General features: G+C 42.4%; 1 protein-coding gene across 1 annotated transcript in view; it reads right to left on the bottom strand.

Moving 5' to 3' along the window:
- zbtb8a (zinc finger and BTB domain containing 8A) overlaps positions 1–24,863 on the bottom strand; it is a 50,840-nt gene that overhangs the window by 2,901 nt on the left and 23,076 nt on the right. The gene's annotated exons all lie outside the window — the stretch shown is intronic.

Here is a 24,863-nt window from a genome sequence, read left to right as displayed (position 1 = left end):
TAATTTTGTGCATGTAGCTTTATTAAAGTTTATTTGTTTATAGTAGTCCCTAAATAAACGTCACCGTTAACGTTGTTAAAAGCAGGTGTTATACAAACTACATAATGTTTGCACCAATGAAATGTGCACGTATGGACCCTAGCTCACTTGACATTGGGACACTGTTCACTTAGGCTGCGTCCGAAACTGCATACTGTATAGTAGGTACTGAATTAGATGAAGTACCTACTTACTTAGCATTAAAACAGTAGGTACTGTATATGAATCCTGATAGTATGAATGAGATTTGGACTACTACATCCGCCATGTTGCTACATCACGTGACATACGTCGTCATCATGTCATGTCATTTCAGCGCGAAAACAACCGCATGCCTCGTCTTCTTCATTGGATAACTCCTCTCCCGGGGCATCATGGGATAGTGAAGCGTCCATCGTATGCACACTGCAAAATCTAACCGGAAGTAGAAGGTCATCCGGGCAGAGGTGGGTAGAGTACCCAAAATCTGTACTCAAGTAAAAGTACAAGTACTTATACAAAAATGTACTCAAGTAAAAGTAAAAGTTTCAATCTAATTATTTACTTGAGTAAGAGTAAAAAAGTATTAGATGAAAAAACTACTCAAGTAGTTAGTTACTCGTTACTTCCGATCTGATAGAGAAGTAGCACAAAAGCACTGAATTTCAGACTACTTGGAGGGTTGTCACAAACCTCTCCTTTAAAGTCTCATTGTTCTGCTTATAAACAAGTAAAGCAGCCTATCTCAGTCCTGCAATGGGTACATTATCACATAACGTGTCATTTGAGAAAAAATCTCAAACACACACACACACACACACACACATGTTTTTCTGACGGTTAACTCTGTATTTATTTTCATGTTCACAACAAAAACTTGTCAGCATCTGCCTTTAAACATGCAAACAGTAAACAAAAAAGGACATGTGTGTCTGTTTGTTATCATGTTTTTATATGAATAGGTTATTTTCATTGCCATTAAAGTGCAATTACTGAACATTAACACAAGCTTAATAAAAATTATCATTTTAGAATTTCATATGGAACTTATCTGTTTGTGCAAATCAACTCTACATTTAGTATAATATATAATATACATGTTTCTTTAAAATCAAACTTAATTCTTTTATTTGTATTCATTCATTCTCTAGGAAGGATTTAAATAAAATACAATCCCGTTTTTATTTGAATGTATTTTCTACACATTAGTGAGGTGTCCGGATTTGTGTATAAATGCAAGACGTCCTTACATTTTGCTGTTCAGTTTGTTTAGTTGTGGGGAAATTATACGGAAATGTGCAGATGAACGTGCTGTTTGTATGGTTTAACTTACACTAGGGTTTGTCATCGCTTGCACAAGAGTGCATATGGCAAAAAACCTCGGACAGTGTGAAATGACCATTAATAGTGTTCAAATAGACAATACTGTGACACTTACTTCAGGTTGGATCTTGAATTCCTGTACGCTGAGATGTCAGCTCGTTTATTGAAAAAAGCATGCATCGCATCATGAAACAATTCTTTTTGACCTCTTGGAGTGAAAACATAGACCGAACTTGAAGCCGCCATACATGATCTGCCTCCGATATCTCGCACAACGCACACGCGCCCTCATCTGCTTCTCCTATCATCTAGCGCGGTTGCGCGCGCTAAAGGGTGACCGCGCGGTCGCGCGCGCTAAAGGGTGACGCAGCCTGTCTCGCGAAACTTTCGAACACGCCCTATAAAGTTTAAAAAAAATATATATTCATTAATTATTACCATTTGAAAGTAGCGCAGTAACGCCGCCGAATGTAGCGAAGTAAAAGTACAGTTTTTTCACTAGAAATGTACTTGAGTAAGAGTAAAAAGTACCTATCCTTAAATTTACTCTAAAAGTACTAGTTACACAAAAAATGTACTCAAGTACATGTAACGAAGTAAATGTAATTCGTTACTACCCACCTCTGCATCCGGGTACTTTTTCGCATACTGTTTTTCGAATACTATGTATTTGGACATACTACTCGCCTCGCCTACTATATAGTATGAAGTAGGCGGTTTCGGACGCAGCATTATTTATCTGTCACGTGGCTGCTTAAGTGCTTTGTGATCACTCACAGCTGTTACTCATCAACAACCCGCAAAACCAACATCTCCCTGACTTAATTTTAAACAGTACATTGTGAAAAACGCTGTAATTTTTCTCTTACATTTCATAAAATTATTATTTTGTTTTATGGTGTTACTTAGCTGTATTTTTTAAGTTATGAAGGTTTAAATCAAAACAAACCAACTGCAGTTGAATTGATATTAATTGGAATGCACAACCAAAAAACGAGATTTCTGAAATTTTTTTTTTTTTTCGTTTTACAACTAAACTCTTCATATATATATAGTGATGTGTGTTTATATTTAAAACTTAAACAAACGTTTGTCTTTTTAAAAGTTCTGTCACATTTCATACAGTTTGAGTTGGATCACGTGATTTTCGGATGGCGAGCTTCAAAAAGGTCATGTGATTTCTGGTAAGGGAACATAGGGACCCTGATCAGGGCCCTGACCACTGAACAAGGGAGCTGATTGAGACATACCCCTGGTCAAGCTGTACATGACAAGAAGGAGAGAGAAAATTCTAATAATATAAAGTGAACGTACTGCATATGTGTGCAGTACTAGTGTTTTTAAAATATTAACCCATGATGAAATAAAGGATTTTTTTCAATAATAAATCAATTTTCAAGTGCCTTGGATTATTGATTTTTATTAACTTCTAACATGGCTATTGGCTAAGATGTTAACTTTTGCCTTATCGCTGAAAAACAATGGGGCAGCCTTTGTTACTTACAGTTTTTTGTGGGATTTGACGTGTTGAATGAAAATCAAAGTGGTGCTGGCTGTATCACATATCTTTGTCTTGCAGGCCTTGCATACTGCTGTTCTTCTCTTCTTAGCATCGTCAGACACAAAATCCTGATACCTGAGCTGAACTATTTTTGGCATAGCGCCTTGAAGTTCTGTCATGACTGTTATGGTTAGTAGTTAATGCGCGCTCTCCCTCTGCTTTCCTGCAGCGTAACGTGATTAGGTTGTGGCCTTGTGGTGCGTTTAAAACATTATTTTGAGTCTATTTATTAAACAAGAAACAAGTTATTTCAAGTCATTTAACTCAAGTCCGAGTCAAGTCTCATTTTTTTTTTAATATTTCTCAAATATCAGGGGTCTCAAGCAGGGGTGTATGCAGAAATTGTATTTTGGGCAGGCCGGGAAAAAAGTAAGTGGGCCTATAGTTTATCCTAGAATAAAATGACTTAAATAATAATAGAGTAGAAAAAAGAATAGACAAACTGCAAAAACAGTGACACTTTTACTTTGCAATTTTCGATACACAATAAAACACTGTCTAAACATGTTCAACCAACAGAGCTCAAGAAAGGCTGGACAAACCAGGACAGCATAGACAACCTGTCTTATTCAGGCTAGTCAGCAGTGCAAAAACAGTTCACCTGAAAATAAAGTAGGCTAAAAGTAAAAGAAATTGAAATAATGAAAACTCTCAGCAAAGCACGGTTTGAAATAAATAACAACACACTGCCTAATTTATGTTAAATCAACCATATACAGTGCAATCAGCCTGGTGGAAATAAAGCCTTTCTGCCAAAAATTCACAAGCAAAAATGAAGGAAATTAGTTAAACAACAGAACTACCTTTGTTGTTTTCATTCTACAAAACAAGACGCAAGCGCCTAGGTTTAGTGTTGAAAACAGAAATGATCTCATCATAGTCTAAAGAGTCACAGAGTTCTTTTTCAAAGGACAAAAGGCACAGGTTGTTGAGGCGGGTAGTCCTCATGGATGCTCTGAGGTCCGTTTTTATCCTACCTGTAGTGGAGAACAGTTAGGGTTAGGTGGTTAACCCCAACCCTAACTCCTGCCCTTATTATTCCATACTGATCCTTGTGGAAACAAATGTCCAGCTCTGTCAGCTGTCTGTCAAGGATGTTGTTCCTTAAGTGTCTTATGGCGCTTTTCCATTGCATAGTACCCCACGGTTTAGTTTAGTTTGGGTCGGGTCAGCTCACCTCACTTTGGCTTGGTTAGCTTTTCCATCGACTTTGGTATCACTTCGCAGTGGGGGGGATTATAGGCGTGTCTTTATATTTGCGCTGCAAATTCCCATTTATTTATTTCTCAGTCCGCCACAAAATTAAAATTGGCCACCACAAATAGATGTTTGCTGATCGCGTTTATCACAAACGTTACCTCTGTCTCACATGACAGTTTCTGTTCAAACACCCGTGGCGTCAGCCGACAGCACTCCGCTGAGCCTCATTGAAGTTGAATTTAAGCATTGACGTGCTCGTCGCGAATGTTCCATCACAAACTGCAAGTTTGGAAAAAAACTGGTATGTTGTCCCTGATTACCAATCTGGGGATGTTTTTCATCGCTAAAAGGGAGTTTGGGAACTTATAGCAGAGCACAGATGACAACATGTTTGCTCGAGCGCAAGCTAGCAGTAAGGTAAAGCTTATCTTTACATTATAGCGATGACGCGTAGTGACGATTCTCTCAGACCAATCAGTGATCTACTGTGTTTTCGCGTCACGTTTGGTATCAGCTCGGGTTGCTTGTAACCCAATCTAGGTGGTACGGAAAAAAGTATCGGGTACTACGTACTCCACCCAATGGAAAAGCTCCCAAAAGTAAGCTGACCCGACCCAAACTAAACCAAACCGTGGGGTACTATGCAATGGAAAAGCGCCATTAGGTCATCATCATTTCTTACACTTGTTGCTTTCCCCAAACTTGTTGTGACCACTGATCCTGCAAGCCTTGCTGGGAGCTTTCTCACTCTGGTCCCAGCTGTGATGTCCCGGCTCGTGATTTCATTTTCTGCGTCAACTCTTCTGTTAGCTTACTTGCTCAAAATCACACCCTGAATTGTCTCTAAACCGAGCAAAGCTCTCTTGTAGTCCCTCGATTAGGTCAATGCACTCAGAAAATGACAATGTTGGGCTTTGTAAACCCTGTGTAGCAAAATCGCTCATCTGAAATAATTTCCCAAATGTGATGAATAAAAATAAGAACTTTTTTGTATGTATTTGTTGCAGCAGGGACTGCGCCCCAACCTTTGGTTGGCCGCTGCTTTCAGCATACTGTTACGTCTGAGGATGTATTTGTCAGTGTGTATCTTGGTCTTGTTGTTTTTGCTCTGTCTTGTCTTCTCTCACTACTCGTTACAGGTATTCTCATCAGCTGTGTTCAATCTATGGATGCCTGACGTGATTGGAGGGTGAATGGGAGGAGAAAGGATATAACCAGGAGTGGATCTGTTGAGCTGAGAGAGACTTTTTGATGCCAGGACTAATTCCTCCTCCTGTTGATCCAGATTATATTGTTGATTTATGTATTGATATGTCGGTTGACTTCTTTTTGAGTTCTGAGCTCAGAAGATGTTGTAAGTAGTGATGGGCAGTCCGGCTCTTTGCATTGGTTCGGCTCTTTCGGCTCAAGCTCCGGCTCTACATTTTAGTGATGGCAGTCCGGCTCTTTTCATAGATTCGGCTCTTCTGGCTCGGCTCCCTTAGAAGAGCCGGCTCACCTGCATGCGTCTGAAGATTCGGCTCTGCTCGTTCGCTACAAAGAATCAGCTCTTAGAGCCGGTGTTCGCGAACGACCCATCACTAGTTGTAAGTGTTCTTTAATTGAAAAGAGAACTAAAACCTGTATATATATTTGATTTCTATATGAGATTAAGTATGTTATCCTGATTTGGGGAAAGTAGGGGGAGGGTGCCATTTTTGTTTAAACTTTCTTTTCTCCTGTTTATGGATAGATAAGGAGAGAGGGAAGATTGATGTTATTTATTTTTGGGTTATCTTGTTCTAGGTAATTTATTAAGATTTCAGGGTTAGTTAGTTTAAGTTTTGTTTGTTATTTTGGCTTGGCTCTCCCCTGAAAAATATTCCCTTTTCTTATTATTAAACTTTAGCTTTGTTTCTCTTTTTGTGATTTGCCATTTATAATTTTTCTCAAATACAACGATATACTTCAAGTATTTTGCGTTTGTGTGATTTCTGGAACAGGAGGTTGGATTATCCTGGTATTCTCTCTCCAAGAATGAGTTTTTCTCATTTAAGTTAATTTATTTGATACTTTGTTGCTGACTCCCCAACCCTAGACGGGTAGTTATGTAACAGTCAGCAAGCACTTTTAATATTACGTCTAGTAACGTCAGTACTTTCCTCACTGCTCTGGATTTGGAACTCCAGCGCGTATCTGTGGATCGCTTAAGTTCCAAACAATGTAGTCCTGAATGAAGCTCCTTTTACGTAGCCACACACTTTGCATGTCTGCTGCTGCCTGTCATGAAACTGTGAATATTGTTCAGTATATAAAAAAATTTATTGACGTGCCCAGACACCTTTGATGCACCTTGCGCTCATGTCACTTGTGTCCATGAACCCGATTGCCCGTTCTTTTATTTTCCTTGCTTGAACGTATCTCACACAAACAGCCATCAGTTCACGCTTTGACTCATTCTTATATTCATCTGCCATAAGAGCATAATAGGTGCCCAGTGTGGTAACACTTTACGGTAATGGTACATGAATTATCATGAATTCATGTATAAATTCATGCATGAAATATGCATTCATTTATGCATTAATATCTCATGAATCATCAAGAACTAACACGAGTTCAACGTCTTTCGTTCATGACTTCATGGATGAACAACACCTTAATTAAAACATTAACTAAGAGGAGTACATCATCATGAATTATGATTTATTACACATGATCATGAGGTTTTCTTTGTTCACAAAAAATCGGTCTTCACCACCCATTGTGGATAAAGCTACAGTAGTGGTGGTACATAAATCATCATATATTCCATTATTAACTAAGCATTAACTATCAATGACTTCATCATGTGTGTGGCCCCTCAACTAAAGTGGTGACTTGGTGCTTTGAAACACTTATGAACAATGTGGCATAACTGGGAACATACAAATTCTGTGGGCATTCAAATAAAGTGGTCATCATCAACTAAGCATTAACTATCAATGACTTCATCATGTGTGTGGCCCCTCAACTAAAGTGGTTACTTTCAAAAGTATGCAATGAAAATAATACTCAAGTAGCGAGTTACTAGTTACTCATGAAAAAAAAAATATATAGATATACATAGATACATACACGCACATGCACACGCACGCGCACGCACGCACGCAAGCACACACACACACACACACACACACACACACAGTGATCTCCATCTATTTTTGACGGATGCCGGACAGCTCCGCAGGGCGGAGCCATGACTTTATCGCGTGATCATACCTGAATTCACGAGAACTCGTGTTTTTTTATTAAATCTTTGCAATACAAACATTACAAACACACACAAATAAAGTCATTAAGACAGAAACAACAAATAATAGACAGGAACAGAGCCAGGGGAGTTTCAAATAAATACATTAAAGATAAAGCATATATAAATGTTTTAGCAGCCTTCTTATTTTTTGAATTTTGGATGGATTTGATGTACTGCTTTGTCTATGCGAGATCTCGTGTTGTGATCTGGGCTGGTTTGTAAAAACGTCATAATTCAACGGCATAATGGGCAGAGACAGAAGGTATCGCGCGATCATCACGTGAATTTGCGAGACCTCGTCACTTCAGCACGCAGCCGCTCTGCAACAAAAACGGAACTGGTGGGTATTGGCGGACGGCAGAGTGCGGAGATGTAACGCAGCGGAGCTGATCTGCAGCGATAAAGTCATGGCTCCGCCCTGCGGAGCTGTCCGGCATCCGTCAAAAATAGAAGCTCTGCGTATTTGTGCCGGAGGGCTGCGGATGGCCGGAGCTGTGACGGATTCGGAGCGCAGTCAGTGGAAATACACACATTGACTTGAATGGAAACCGATTGACTCCGCCGCCGTTCCGCAGTCGGTGGAAATCCGGGGTAAGCTCCGGGACTGATCCGCAACGGATGCAGACCGGAGCTACTGACTCCGGAGCGGTTCCGTTACGAATCCGCTCCAAAGCTTATTGCTATCAGGACCGGGTCCGTTTTGGACCCGTTCATCTCACTTTCAAATTCAAAATCCCTTCTTACTGTAGGATAAAATAGGATAAACTAAACTAAAGGATAAAACCAAAACTATCACTAGACCTGGCCACTGCAGCAATATAGAACCTAAAATCTGCATTGTCTTGTATTTTTAACCTAACAATATTGTAAATAGGTATAACAGAAAAGTTTTATTAAAATATATCAATTTAATGTACAAAATAATTACTACTCAATGGAAATATAAAATTGCCATTTACATTTATGGACAGTTATAGCATATTCTGTTTTTGTTTAAAAAATATTATTTTTGTGGTCAAAACCTAATTTAGTGCTTTATAGGCCCAGGTCAATGCAAACATAAATACTTGATCTATTAGGCTACAACTTCAATGAAATGCTGCACTATGCACAGCTAAAACATCTGACAATGAATAACTGGAGAAAGACAAGTTGTTCAACAAAATTTTTTTTTTATTATTTAATAATTTCTCCCATTACACGTCTCCTCGTTGCCCGATCTGTTGCCAGGTTGAACACAGCACCTGTAATCAAACAGACAGATATTTATGTTTATGGTATGTAGCATCCAAAGTCAAGTATGCTTATCATAACTAGATAGTAAAGTTTGAAGACAAACTTTATGTTGGCTTGAGAAAGCGTAGCCTGAACGTTTAAAACGGTTTGACATAAGTTTAGTTTAGTAGGCTATCTGGCTGTTAGTATGTTTAAGTATGAAGGTAGCATGATTTACCATGAAGCTAGCATGATGCTAGCATGATTAGAATGAAGCTAGCTTGATGCTAGCATGATTAGCATGAAGCTAGCATGATAAGCATGAAGCTAGCATGATGCTAGCATGATTAGCATGAAGCTAGCATGATGCTAGCATAACTAGCATGAAGCTAGCATGATTAGCATGAAGCTAGTATGATGCTAACATGATGTTAGCATGATTAGCATGAAGCTAGCATGATGCTAACATGATTAGCATGAAGCTAGCATGATGCTAGCATGATTAGCATGAAGCTAGCATGATGCTAGCATGATTAGCATGAAGCTAGCATGAAGCTAGCATGATGCTAGCATGATGCTAGCATGATTAGCATGATGCTAGCATGATTAGCATGAAGCTAGCATGAAGCTAGCATGAAGCTAGCATGATGCTAGCATGATTAGCATGAAGCTAGCATGATGCTAGCATGATTAGCATGAAGCTAGCATGATGTTAGCATGATTAGCATGAAGCTAGCATGAAGTTAGCATGATTAGCATGAAGCTAGCATGAAGTTAGCATGATTAGCATGAAGCTAGCATGATGTTAGCATGATAAGCATGAAGCTAGCATGAAGCTAGCATGATTAGCAAGAAGCTAGCATGAAGCTAACATTTATTGCGTTGCTAGGGTACTAAGTTTGGTTGCTAGGGAGAAAATTGGCATCCCATAATGATCACCCTTCAAGCCACAAGTTAAACGGTCCAACCCCCGTGTCTCTACAATGTTCTGATGCGGAGATATAAGGCCTTGTTTATTCCGTTGCTAGGGTACTAAGTTTGGTTGCTAGGGAGAAAATTGGCATCCCATAATGATCACACTTCAAGCCACAAGTAAAACGGTCCAACCCCCGTGTCTCTACGATGTTCAGATCCAGAGATATAAGGCTTTGTTTATTATGTTGCTAGGGTCTTGATATTTTGTTGCTAGGGGCGTGGCTTAATACCTCAATAAGAATCCTAAGAGACTGATTGGATGCCTGAGTAAAATGAGCCCACCCCTATGTCTCTATGACACTCTGGTGCAAAGATATCCATCTGGGCTTTTTATAATGGTAGTCTATGGGAGATGTTGCTAGGGTACCCAAAATTGTTGCTAGGGGCGTGGCTTAATAGCTCTGGGGTGATCCTAAGAGACTGATTGGATGCTTGAGTAAAATGAGCCCACCCCCATGTCTCTAAGACACTCTAAAGTGAAGATATTCCATCTGGGACGCTTTTATTCCCTTTTATGGGCATGTTTCCTGCCCCATTATAAGTCAATGGGAAATTTTGGGGGCCTCTTACACCCCAGGGGTACAGCTTACACCCCATTGTGAGGTATGTTCTTACACAGCCTGTCAGCCTCCTTAAATGTGGTAAGCCACAAGTTTCTACAAGTTTCTCACTCGCAGCTATGACCCGTCAAAGTTTGTCTCAATGTTAAGTCAATGGAAATTTTGGGGTGTTTCAGCGCCCCGTTTAGGAATTCGGAAGGTCCCATCAGTTAGAAAAGATATAGCAACTCGAGTCAGATCAGACCGAAGGTATGTCCAAAGTTTGATGGCTGTAGCTTGAAAGCTCTAGGACGAGTTAGAGTTAGAAATTTTAGTCTCAGAAGAAAAAGAATAATAATAATAACTAGATAGGTACATTTCCTGAAGAAAATGTGAGTGGTGCTTGCCGTGGCAAAATTCTGGGGACCATATATGATTATACTCCAAGCCAAAAGTTAAACGATCCAACTCCCGTGTCTGTACGATGTTCTGATGTGGAGATATAAGGCTGGGTTTATCCGGTTGCTAGGGTACTGTCTTTGGTTGCTAGGGAAAAATTTGGCATCCCATAATGATTACACTCTGAGTCACGAGTCATACGGTCCATCCCCCGTGTCTCAACGATGTTCTGATGCAGAGATATAAGGCTTTGTTTATTCGGGTGCTAGGGTACTGTATTTGGTTGCTAGGGAAAATTTTGACATCCCATAGTGATTACCCTCCGAGTCACGAGTCAAACGGTCCAACCCCCTTGTCTCTACGATGTTCTGATGCGGAGATATAAGGCTTTGTTTACTCTGTTGCTAGGGTACTGTATTTGGTTGCTAGGGAAAAAATTGGCATCCCATAGTGATTACCCGCCGAGTCACGAGTCAAACGGTCCAACCCCCGTGTCTCTACGATGTTCTGATGCGGAGATATAAGGCTTTGTTTACTCTGTTGCTAGGGTACTGTATTTGGTTGCTAGGGAAAAAATTGGCATCCCATAATGATTACACTCTGAGTCACGAGTCAAACGGTCCAACCCCCATGTCTCTACGATGTTCTGATGCGGAGATATAAGGCTTTGTTTACTCTGTTGCTAGGGTACTGTATTTGGTTGCTAGGGAAAAAATTGGCATCCCATAATGATTACACTCTGAGTCACGAGTCAAACGGTCCAACCCCCGTGTCTCTACAATGTTCTGATGCTGAGATATAAGGCTTTGTTTACTCTGTTGCTAGGGTACTGTATTTGGTTGCTAGGGAAAAAATTGGCATCCCATAATGATTACACTCAGAGTCACGAGTCAAACGGTCCAACCCCCGTGTCTCTACGATGTTCTGATGCGGAGATATAAGGCTTTGTTTACTCTGTTGCTAGGGTACTGTATTTGGTTGCTAGGGAAAAAATTGGCATCCCATAATGATTACACTCAGAGTCACGAGTCAAACGGTCCAACCCCCGTGTCTCTACGATGTTCTGATGCGGAGATATAAGGCTTTGTTTACTCTGTTGCTAGGGTGCTGTATTTGGTTGCTAGGGAAAAAATTGGCATCCCATAATGATTACACTCTGAGTCACGAGTCAAACGGTCCAACCCCCGTGTCTCTAAGATGTTCTGATGCGGAGATATAAGGCTTTGTTTAGTCTGTTGCTAGGGTACTGTATTTGGTTGCTAGGGAAAAAATGGCATCCACTAGTGATTACCCTTCGAGTCACAAGTCAAACGGTCCAACCCCCGTGTCTCTATGATGTTCTGATGCGGAGATATAAGGCTTTGTTTACTCTGTTGCTAGGGTACTGTATTTGGTTGCTAGGGGCGGGGCTTGGGAGTGGCCAATGATGTGACCAGTTGTTACACTCCGAGTCACAAAGTAAAACGGTCCAACCCCCGTGTTTCTACGATGTTCTGATGCGAAGATATAAGGCTTTGTTTGTTTTGTTGCTAGGGTGCTCATATTTGGTTGCTAGGGGCGTGGCTTAATAACTCTGTAAAGATCCTGAGAGACCGATTGGATGCCTGAGTAAAATGAGCCCACCCCCATGTTTGTATGACACTGTGATGCAAAGATATCCATTTGGGCATTTTATAATGGCAGTCTATGGGAGATGTTGCTAGGGTGCCCAAAATGGTTGCTAGGGGCGTGGCTTAATAGCTCTGGGAAGTTCCTGAGAGACTGATTGGGTGCCTGACAAAAATAAGCCCACCCCCTTGTCCCTACGAAGCTGCAATGCGAAGATATCCCATCAGGAACATTTTTATTCCCTTATATGGGCGTGTTCCCTGTCCCATTGACTTTTCATTAGGGCACTTTTGGGAGCCTCTTACACCCCAGGGGTACAACTGACACCCCATTGTGATGTATGTTCTTACAGAGCCTACCACCGTCTTCAAATGTTATAACCCACATGTTTCTACAAAATCCTCGAGCGGAGCTATGACTCGTCAAAGTTGGGCGCAATGTTAAGTCAATGGGATTTTTCGGGTGGTTTTTCGCACCCCTTTCCGAAATCCTGCACCCGATCGCTTATAAAAGTCATAGCACACCTCTCCTCAATAAGCCGCTCGATTTGAGCCCTCTTTCATGGGTCTACGACAAACCGTGCGGGACGAGTTAGGTGCCGAAAAAACGTGCAGATGTAAGAATAAAATATAATAATAACTAGATAGGTACATTTCCTGAAGAAAATGTGAAGTGGTGCTTGCCGTGGCAAAATCCTCGGGACAATATATGATTATACTCCAACCCAAAAGTAAAACGTTCCAACCCCCGTGTCTCTATGAGGTTTTGATGCAGAGATATGAGGCTTTGTTTATGCGGTTGCTAGGGTACTGTATTTGGTTGCTATGGAAAAATTTGGCATCCACTAGTGATTACACTCAGAGTCACGAGTTAAACGGTCCAACCCCCATGTCTCTACGATGTTCTGATGCGGAGATATAAGGCTTTGTTTACTCTGTTGCTAGGGTACTGTATTTGGTTGCTAGGGAAAAAAATGGCATCCCATAATGATTACACTCTGAGTCACGAGTCAAACGGTCCAACCCCCGTGTCTCTACGATGTTCTGATGCGGAGATATAAGGCTTTGTTTACTCTGTTGCTAGGGTACTGTATTTGGTTGCTAGGGAAAAAATTGGCATCCCATAATGATTACACTCCGAGTCACGAGTCAAACGGTCCAACCCCCGTGTCTCTACGATGTTCTGATGCGGAGATATAAGGCTTTGTTTACTTTGTTGCTAGGGTACTGTATTTGGTTGCTAGGGAAAAAATTGGCATCCCATAATGATTACACTCCGAGTCACGAGTCAAACGGTCCAACCTCCGTGTCTCTACGATGTTCTGATGCGGAGATATAAGGCTTTGTTTACACTGTTGCTAGGGTACTGTATTTGGTTGCTAGGGAAAAAATTGGCATCCACTAGTGATTACACTCTGATTCACGAGTCAAACGGTCCAACCCCCGTGTCTCTACGATGTTCTGATGCGGAGATATAAGGCTTTGTTTACTCTGTTGCTAGGGTACTGTATTTGGTTGCTAGGGAAAAAATGGCATCCCATAATGGTTACACTCTGAGTCACGAGTCAAACGGTCCAACCCCCATGTCTCTACGATGTTCTGATGCGGAGATATAAGGCTTTGTTTACTCTGTTGCTAGGGTACTGTATTTGGTTGCTAGGGAAAAAATTGGCATCCCATAATGATTACACTCCGAGTCACGAGTCAAACGGTCCAACCCCCGTGTCTCTACGATGTTCTGATGCGGAGATATAAGGCTTTGTTTACTCTGTTGCTAGGGTACTGTATTTGGTTGCTAGGGAAAAAATTGGCATCCCATAATGATTACACTCTGAGTCACTAGTCAAACGGTCCAAGCCCCGTGTCTCTACGATGTTCTGGTGCGGAGATATAAGGCTTTGTTTACTCTGTTGCTAGGGTACTGTATTTGGTTGCTAGGGAAAAAATTGGCATCCCATAATGATTACACTCTAAGTCAGGAGTCAAACGGTCCAACCCCCGTGTCTCTACGATGTTCTGATGCGGAGATATAAGGCTTTGTTTACTCTGTTGCTAGGGTACTGTATTTGGTTGCTAGGGAAAAAATGGCATCCACTAGTGATTACACTCCGAGTCACGAGTCAAACGGTCCAACCCCCGTGTCTCTACAATGTTCTGATGCGGAGATATAAGGCTTTGTTTACTCTGTTGCTAGGGTACTGTATTTGGTTGCTAGGGAAAAAATGGCATCCCATAATGATTACACTCTGAGTCACGAGTCAAACGGTCCAGCCCCTGTGTCTCTACGATGTTCTGATGCGGAGATATAAGGCTTTGTTTACTCTGTTGCTAGGGTACTGTATTTGGTTGCTAGGGAAAAAAATGGCATCCCATAATGATTACACTCTGAGTCACGAGTCAAACGGTCCAACCCCCGTGTCTCTACGATGTTCTGATGCTGAGATATAACTGTTTGAATTTTATGTTGCTAGGGTGCTCAAAAGTGGTTGCTAGGGGCGTGGCTTAATACCTATGTAAGGATCCTGAGAGACTGATTGGATGCCTGAGTAAAATGAGCCCACCCCCATGTCTCTATGACAGTGTGATGCAAAGATATCCATCTGGGCATTTTATAATGGCAGTCTATGGGAGATGTTGCTAGGGTGCCCAAAATTGTTGCTAGGGGCGTGGCTTAATAGCTCTGGGATGATCCTGAGAGACTGATTGGATGCCCGAGTAAAATGAGCCCACCCACTTATCTCTACGACACTGTAAAGCAAAGATATCCCATCTGGAACTGTTTTATTCCCTTATATGGGCATGTTTCCTGCCCCATTATAAGTCAATGGGAATTTTTGGGTGCCTCTTACACCCCAGGGGTACAACTTACACCCCATTGTGATCCATGTTCTTACAGAGCCTACCACCCTCTTCAAATGTTGTAACCCACATGTTTCTATAAAATCCTCGAGCGGAGCTATGACCTGTCAAAGTTGGGCGCAATGTTAAGTCAATGGGATTTTTCGGGTGGTTTTTCGCCCCCCTTTCAGAAATCCTGCACCCGATCCCTTATAAAAGTCATAGCACACCTCTCCTCAATAATCCGGTCGATTTGAGCCCTCTTTCGTGGGACTACGTTAAACCGTGCGGGACGAGTTACGCGCCGAAAAAGTGTCCAGAAAAAGAAGAATAATAACTAGATAGGTACATTTCCTGAAGAAAATGTGAGTGGTGCTTGCCGTGGCAAAATTCTGGGGAACATATATGATTATACTCCAAGCCAAAAGTAAAACGATCCAACTCCTGTGTCTCTACGATGTTCTGATGCGAAGATATTAGGCTTTGTTTACTCTGTTGCTAGGGTACTGTATTTGGTTGCTAGGGAAAAAATTGGCATCCCATAATGATTACACTCTGAGTCACGAGTCAAACAGTCCAACCCCCGTGTCTCTACGATGTTCTGATGCTGAGATATAAGGCTTTGTTTACTCTGTTGCTAGGGTACTGTATTTGGTTGCTAGGGAAAAAATTGGCATCCCATAATGATTACACTCTGAGTCACGAGTCAAACGGTCCAACCCCCGTGCCTCTACGATGTTCTGATGCGGAGATATAAGGCTTTGTTTACTCTGTTGCTAGGGTACTGTATTTGGTTGCTAGGGAAAAAATTGGCATCCCATAATGATTACACTCTGAGTCACGAGTCAAACGGTCCAACCCCCGTGTTTCTACGATGTTCTGATGCGGAGATATAAGGCTTTGTTTACTCTGTTGCTAGGGTACTGTATTTGGTTGCTAGGGAAAAAATTGGCATCCCATAATGATTACACTCCGAGTCACGAGTCAAACGGTCCAACCCCCGTGTCTCTACGATGTTCTGATGCCGAGATATAAGGCTTTGTTTACTCTGTTGCTAGGGTACTGTATTTGGTTGCTAGGGAAAAAATTGGCATCCCATAATGATTACACTCTGAGTCATGAGTCAAACGGTCCAACCCCCGTGTCTCTACGATGTTCTGATGCCGAGATATAAGGCTTTGTTTACTCTGTTGCTAGGGTACTGTATTTGGTTGCTAGGGAAAAAATTGGCATCCCATAATGATTACACTCTGAGTCACGAGTCAAACAGTCCAACCCCCGTGTCTCTACGATGTTCTGATGCTGAGATATAAGGCTTTGTTTACTCTGTTGCTAGGGTACTGTATTTGGTTGCTAGGGAAAAAATTGGCATCCCATAATGATTACACTCTGAGTCAAGAGTCAAACGGTCCAACCCCCGTGCCTCTACGATGTTCTGATGCGGAGATATAAGGCTTTGTTTACTCTGTTGCTAGGGTACTGTATTTGGTTGCTAGGGAAAAAATTGGCATCCCATAATGATTACACTCTGAGTCACGAGTCAAACGGTCCAACCCCCGTGTCTCTACGATGTTCTGATGCGGAGATATAAGGCTTTGTTTACTCTGTTGCTAGGGTACTGTATTTGGTTGCTAGGGAAAAAATTGGCATCCCATAATGATTACACTCTGAGTCACGAGTCAAACGGTCCAACCCCCGTGTCTCTACGATGTTCTGATGCCGAGATATAAGGCTTTGTTTACTCTGTTGCTAGGGTACTGTATTTGGTTGCTAGGGAAAAAATTGGCATCCCATAATGATTACACTCTGAGTCATGAGTCAAACGGTCCAACCCCCGTGTCTCTACGATGTTCTGATGCCGAGATATAAGGCTTTGTTTACTCTGTTGCTAGGGTACTGTATTTGGTTGCTAGGGAAAAAATTGGCATCCCATAATGATTACACTCTGAGTCACGAGTCAAACGGTCCAACCCTCGTGTCTCTACGATGTTCTGATGCCGAGATATAACTGTTTGAATTTTAAGTTGCTAGGGTGCTCAAAAGTGGTTGCTAGGGGCGTGGCTTAATACCTATGTAAGGATCCTGAGAGACTGATTGGGTGCCTGAGTAAAATGAGCCCACCCCCATGTCTCTGTGACAGTGTGATGCAAAGATATCCATCTGGGCATTTTATAATGGCAGTCTATGGGAGATGTTGCTAGGCTGCCCAAAATTGTTGTTAGGGGCGTGGCTTAATAGCTCTGGGATGATCCTGAGAGACTGATTGGATGCCCGAGTGAAATGAGCCCACCCACTTATCTCTATGACACTGTAAAGCAAAGATATCCCATCTGGAACTGTTTTATTCCCTTATATGGGCATGTTTCCTGCCCCATTATAAGTCAATGGGAATATTTGGGTGCCTCTTACACCCCAGGGGTACAACTTACACCCCATTGTGATCCATGTTCTTACAGAGCCTACCACCCTCTTCAAATGTTGTAACCCACATGTTTCTATAAAATCCTCTAGCGGAGCTATGACCTGTCAAAGTTGGGCGCAATGTTAAGTCAATGGGATTTTTCGGGTGGTTTTTTGCCCCCCTTTCAGAAATCCTGCACCCGATCCCTTATAAAAGTCATAGCACACCTCTCCTCAATAATCCAGTCGATTTGAGCCCTCTTTTGTGGGACTACGTTAAACCGTGCGGGACGAGTTACGCGCCGAAAAAGTGTCCAGAAAAAGAAGAATAATAACTAGATAGGTACATTTCCTGAAGAAAATGTGAGTGGTGCTTGCCGTGGCAAATTTCAGGGGACAATTTATGATTATACTCCAAGCCAAAAGTAAAACGGTCCAACCCCCGTGTCTCTACGATGTTCGGAAGCAGAGATATAAGGCTTTGTTTACTCTGTTGCTAGGGTACTGTATTTGGTTGCTAGGGGAAAAAATGGCATCCACTAGTGATTACCCTCCGAGTCACGAGTCAAACGGTCCAACCCCCATGTCTTTACGATGTTCTGATGCGGAGTTATAAGGCTTTGTTTACTCTGTTGCTAGGGTACTGTATTTGGTTGCTAGGGGCGTGGCTTGGGAGTGGCCAATGATGTGCCTAGTGATTACACTCCGGGTCACAAGTAAAACGGTCCAACCCCCGTGTCTCTACGATGTTCTGATGTGGAGATATAAGGCTTTGTTTACTCTGTTGCTAGGGTACTGTATTTGGTTGCTAGGGGCGTGGCTTGGGAGTGGCCAATGATGTGCCTAGTGATTACACTCCGAGTCACAAGTAAAACGGTCCAACCCCCGTGTCTCTACAATGTTCTGATGCGGAGATATAAGGCTTTGTTTACTCTGTTGCTAGGGTACTGTATTTGGTTGCTAGGGGCGTGGCTTGGGAGTGGCCAATTATGTGCCCAGTGATTACACTCCGAGTCACAAGTAAAACGGTCCAACCCCCGTGTCTCTACGATGTTCTGATGCGGAGATATAAGGCTTTGTTTACTCTGTTGCTAGGGTACTGTATTTGGTTGCTAGGGGCGTGGCTTGGGAGTGGCCAATGATGTGCCCAGTGATTACACTCCGAGTCACAAGTAAAACGGTCCAAACCCCGTGTCTCTACGATGTTCTGATGCGGAGATATAAGGCTTTGTTTATTCGGTTGCTAGGGTGCTCAAATTTGGTTGCTAGGGGCGTGGCTTGGGAGTGGCCAATGATGTGCCCAATTGTTACACCCCTAGTCACAAGTAAAACGGTCCAACCCCCGTGTCTCTACGATGTTCTGATGCCGAGATATAACTGTTTGTATTTTATGTTGCTAGGGTGCTCAAAAGTGGTTGCTAGGGGCGTGGCTTAGTAAGTCTGTAAGGATCCTGAGAGACTGATTGGATGCCTGAGTAAAATGAGCCCACCCCCATGTCTCAATGACACTGTGGTGCAAAGATATCCATCCGGGCATTTTATAATGGCAGTCTATGGTATAGGTTGCTAGGGTGCCCAAAATGGTTGCTATGGTAACCTTACACCCCATTGTGGGGGACGTCCTGACAGAGTCTAGCACCCTCTTCAAATTTAGTAACCCACATGTTTCTATGAAATCCTGGCTCGGACCTATGACCCGTCAAAATTTTTGCAATGGTAAGTCTATGGGATTTTGCCCCATTGACTTTTCATTGGGGCACTTTTGGGCACCTCTTACACCCCAGGGGTACAACTTACACCCCATTGTGATCCATGTTCTTACAGAGCCTACCACCCTCTTCAAATGTTGTAACCCACATGTTTCTACAAAATCCTCGAGCGGAGCTATGACTCGTCAAAGTTGGGCGCAATGTTAAGTCAATGGGATTTTTTGGGTGGTTTTTCGCCCCCCTTTCGGAAATCCTTCACCCGATCGCTTATAAAAGTCATAGCACACCTCTCCTCAATAAGCCGGTCGATTTGAGCCCTAATTTATGGGTCTACGACAAAGCGTGCGGGACGAGTTACGCGCCGAAAAAGTGTCCAGAAAAAGAATAATAATAACTAGATAGGTACATTTCCTGAAGAAAATGTGAAGTGGTGCTTGCCGTGTCAAAATACCCGGGACAATATATGATTATACTCCAACCCAAAAGTAAAATGGTCCAACCCCCGTGTCTCTACGATGTTCTGATGCGGAGATATAAGGCTTTGTTTACTCTGTTGCTAGGGTACTGTATTTGGTTGCTAGGGAAAAAAATGGCATCCACTAGTGATTACCCTCCGAGTCATGAGTCAAACGGTCCAACCCCCATGTCTCTACGATGTTCTGATGTGGAGATATAAGGCTTTGTTTACTCTGTTGCTAGGGTACTGTATTTGGTTGCTAGGGGCGTGGCTTGGGAGTGGCCAATTATGTGCCCAGTGATTACACTCCGAGTCACAAGTGAAACGGTCCAACCCCCGTGTCTCTACGATGTTCTGATGCGGAGATATAAGGCTTTGTTTATTCGGTTGCTAGGGTGCTCAAATTTGGTTGCTAGGGGCGTGGCTTGGGAGTGGCCAATGATGTGCCCAATTGTTACACCCCTAGTCACAAGTAAAACGGTCCAAACCCCGTGTCTCTACGATGTTCTGATGCGGAGATATAAGGCTTTGTTTATTCGGTTGCTAGGGTGCTCAAATTTGGTTGCTAGGGGCGTGGCTTGGGAGTGGCCAATGATGTGCCCAATTGTTACACCCCTAGTCACAAGTAAAACGGTCCAACCCCCGTGTCTCTACGATGTTCTGATGCCGAGATATAACTGTTTGTATTTTATGTTGCTAGGGTGCTCAAAAGTGGTTGCTAGGGGCGTGGCTTACTAAGTCTGTAAGGATCCTGAGAGACTGATTGGATGCCTGAGTAAAATGAGCCCACCCCCATGTCTCTATGACACTGTGGTGCAAAGATATCCATCCGGGCATTTTATAATGGCAGTCTATGGTATAGGTTGCTAGGGTGCCCAAAATGGTTGCTATGGTAACCTTACACCCCATTGTGGGGGACGTCCTGACAGAGTCTAGCACCCTCTTCAAATTTAGTGACCCACATGTTTCTATGAAATCCTGGCTCGGACCTATGACCCGTCAAAATTTTTGCAATGGTAAGTCTATGGGATTTTGCCCCATTGACTTTTCATTGGGGCACTTTTGGGCACCTCTTACACCCCAGGGGTACAACTTACACCCCATTGTGATCCATGTTCTTACAGAGCCTACCACCCTCTTCAAATGTTGTAACCCACATGTTTCTACAAAATCCTCGAGCGGAGCTATGACCCGTCAAAGTTGGGCGCAATGTTAAGTCAATGGGATTTTTTGGGTGGTTTTTCGCCCCCCTTTCGGAAATCCTGCACCCGATCGCTTATAAAAGTCATAGCACACCTCTCCTCAATAAGCCGGTCGATTTGAGCCCTAATTTATAGGTCTACGACAAAGCGTGCGGGACGAGTTACGCGCCGAAAAAGTGTCCAGAAAAAGAAGAATAATAATAATAACTAGATAGGTACATTTCCTGAAGAAAATGTGAGTGGTGCTTGCCGTGGCAAAATTCTGGGGACCATATATGATTATACTCCAAGCCAAAAGTTAAACGATCCAACTCCCGTGTCTGTACGATGTTCTGATGTGGAGATATAAGGCTGTGTTTATCCGGTTGCTAGGGTACTGTATTTGGTTGCTAGGGAAAAATTTGGCATCCCATAATGATTACACTCTGAGTCACGAGTCATACGGTCCAACCCCCGTGTCTCAACGATGTTCTGGTGCAGAGATATAAGGCTTTGTTTATTCGGTTGCTAGGGTACTGTATTTGGTTGCTAGGGAAAATTTTGACATCCCATAATGATTACACTCTGAGTCACGAGTCAAACGGTCCAACCCCCGTGTCTCTACGATGTTCTGATGCGGAGATATAAGGCTTTGTTTACCCTGTTGCTAGGGTACTGTATTTGGTTGCTAGGGAAAAAATTGGCATCCCATAATGATTACACTCTGAGTCACGAGTCAAACGGTCCAACCCCCATGTCTCTACGATGTTCTGATGCTGAGATATAAGGCTTTGTTTACTCTGTTGCTAGGGTACTATATTTGGTTGCTAGGGAAAAAATTGGCATCCCATAATGATTACAATCTGAGTAACGAGTCAAACGGTCCAACCCCCGTGTCTCTACGATGTTCTGATGCTGAGATATAAGGCTTTGTTTACTCTGTTGCTAGGGTACTATATTTGGTTGCTAGGGAAAAAATTGGCATCCCATAATGATTACACTCTGAGTCACGAGTCAAACGGTCCAACCCCCATGTCTCTACGATGTTCTGATGCGGAGATATAAGGCTTTGTTTACTCTGTTGCTAGGGTACTGTATTTGGTTGCTAGGGAAAAATTGGCATCCCATAATGATTACACTCCGAGTCACGAGTCAAACGGTCCAACCCCCATGTCTCTACGATGTTCTGATGCGGAGATATAAGGCTTTGTTTACTCTGTTGCTAGGGTACTGTATTTGGTTGCTAGGGAAAAAAATGGCATCCACTAGTGATTACCCTCCGAGTCACGAGTCAAACGGTCCAAACCCCGTGTCTCTACGATGTTCTGATGCGGAGATATAAGGCTTTGTTTACTCTGTTGCTAGGGTACTGTATTTGGTTGCTAGGGAAAAAAATGGCATCCACTAGTGATTACCCTCCGAGTCACGAGTCAAACGGTCCAACCCCCGTGTCTCTACGATGTTCTGATGCGGAGATATAAGGCTTTGTTTACTCTGTTGCTAGGGTACTGTATTTGGTTGCTAGGGAAAAAAATTGCATCCACTAGTGATTACCCTCCGAGTCATGAGTCAAACGGTCCAACCCCCGTGTCTCTACGATGTTCTGATGTGGAGATATAAGGCTTTGTTTACTCTGTTGCTAAGGTACTGTATTTGGTTGCTAGGGGCGTGGCTTGGGAGTGGCCAATGATGTGCCCAGTGATTACACTCCGAGTCACAAGTAAAACGGTCCAACCCCCGTGTCTCTACGATGTTCTGATGCGGAGATATAAGGCTTTGTTTACTCTGTTGCTAGGGTACTGTATTTGGTTGCTAGGGGCGTGGCTTGGGAGTGGCCAATTATGTGCCCAGTGATTACACTCCGAGTCACAAGTAAAACGGTCCAAACCCCGTGTCTCTACGATGTTCTGATGCGGAGATATAAGGCTTTGTTTATTCGGTTGCTAGGGTGCTCAAATTTGGTTGCTAGGGGCGTGGCTTGGGAGTGGCCAATGATGTGCCCAATTGTTACACCCCTAGTCACAAGTAAAACGGTCCAACCCCCGTGTCTCTACGATGTTCTGATGCCGAGATATAACTGTTTGTATTTTATGTTGCTAGGGTGCTCAAAAGTGGTTGCTAGGGGCGTGGCTTAGTAAGTCTGTAAGGATCCTGAGAGACTGATTGGATGCCTGAGTAAAATGAGCCCACCCCCATGTCTCTATGACACTGTGGTGCAAAGATATCCATCCGGGCATTTTATAATGGCAGTCTATGGTATAGGTTGCCCAAAATGGTTGCTATGGTAACCTTACACCCCATTGTGGGGGACGTCCTGACAGAGTCTAGCACCCTCTTCAAATTTAGTAACCCACATGTTTCTATGAAATCCTGGCTCGGACCTATGACCCGTCAAAATTTTTGCAATGTAAGTCTATGGGATTTTGCCCCATTGACTTTTCATTGGGGCACTTTTGGGCACCTCTTACACCCCAGGGGTACAACTTACACCCCATTGTGATCCATGTTCTTACAGAGCCTACCACCCTCTTCAAATGTTGTAACCCACATGTTTCTACAAAATCCTCGAGCGGAGCTATGACTCGTCAAAGTTGGGCGCAATGTTAAGTCAATGGGATTTTTTGGGTGGTTTTTCGCCCCCCTTTCGGAAATCCTGCACCCGATCGCTTATAAAAGTCATAGCACACCTCTCCTCAATAAGCCGGTCGATTTGAGCCCTAATTTATGGGTCTACGACAAAGCGTGCGGGACGAGTTACGCGCCGAAAAAGTGTCCAGAAAAAGAAGAATAATAATAATATCTTTGAGCAATAATAATAGTGATGCTTTGCATAAATGCAAGCACCACTAATAATAATAATAAGTATGCAAGATAGTAATAGTGATGCTTTGCATAAATGCAAGCACCACTAATTATAAATAATAAGTATGAGCAATAGTAATAGTGATGCCTTGCATAAATGCAAGCACCACTAATTATAAATAATAAGTATGAGCAATAGTAATAGTGATGCCTTGCATAAATGCAAGCACCACTAATAATAAATATGAGCAATAGTAATAGTGATGCCTTGCATAAATGCAAGCACCACTAATAATAATAAGTTTAAGTGCAACAACAGTATGTTGGCTTTCTCAAGCCAACATAATAACACCACCGAATGAAATAAAAGTACAGTTTTTTCACTAGAAATGTACTTGAGTAAATGTATCCTTAAAAATCACTTTAAAAGTACAGTTACCCAAAACTGTCAATGGAATTCGTTACACACCTCTGGTTAAATCACCCTGTTAACAGACGCTCAAAATAACAGACGAGAAGATTGTCTTTACCAACCACACAGTTGCTCTGACTGACACCTGCATTCATTTAGTCACTGACTGACACCTGCATTCATTTAGTCACTGCCCAGCAAACATTGGTCGGACGGCAACGTCGTCTCCCTGGCCAAAAGAGGTCGCGGCAGGACGCCACAAATGGTGTACTATTGGTCCGAAATCAACGTCGTCTCCCCGTCCAAAATTAGTCGGTGCTGGACGGCACAAATGCACAACATGTCCTAAAATGCATTTATGTAGTCCTTGTGAAATATGCTGTGCTGTGCGTACACCTTGGTTAATACTGCAATTATTAATTTAAGTGAACAAAGTATATTTTTAAGAGGTTATGTATAGACGTCCACTCACGTCTTTTACACGTCTAGACTAGACTCGTAGGAAAAAAAACATAATAATCTTTATAAAATACACGATTTGTATGCAAAGTAAATATATTAACTTTATCTTGTTTAAATAAATTATAATTATAAAGTGCCCAGTGTGATTGCAAAGCCACGCTGCATTTTAGTCATTATTTCAACCAGTTTTATTATTGAATGTATGCATATAAATGTAAAACAGATACATATCCGGTCACCATTTAGGTGTGAGTTGGATGGAATTTCAAAAACTGTGATATATTACAAAATCCCGCGATAGGACAGATTATCTCGCGAGATAGTGGTCACGTCACGCGTTCTTCCGGAAGTTCACATTCAAACACGAGGAGCGATTACGAGGGAGTTTTGTCTATATATTATGCAAAATCTACTGTTGGGTAAGTACATTGTGTATTATTTAATTAACGTGCTTAAGTTTTACTTGTTTGACATGAAGGCTCCGAAATTAA

Source organism: Paramisgurnus dabryanus, chromosome 17, assembly GCF_030506205.2.
Source record: "Paramisgurnus dabryanus chromosome 17, PD_genome_1.1, whole genome shotgun sequence".
NCBI classification, from domain to species: domain Eukaryota; kingdom Metazoa; phylum Chordata; class Actinopteri; order Cypriniformes; family Cobitidae; genus Paramisgurnus; species Paramisgurnus dabryanus.
This window is presented reverse-complemented; position numbering and strand designations above follow the sequence as displayed.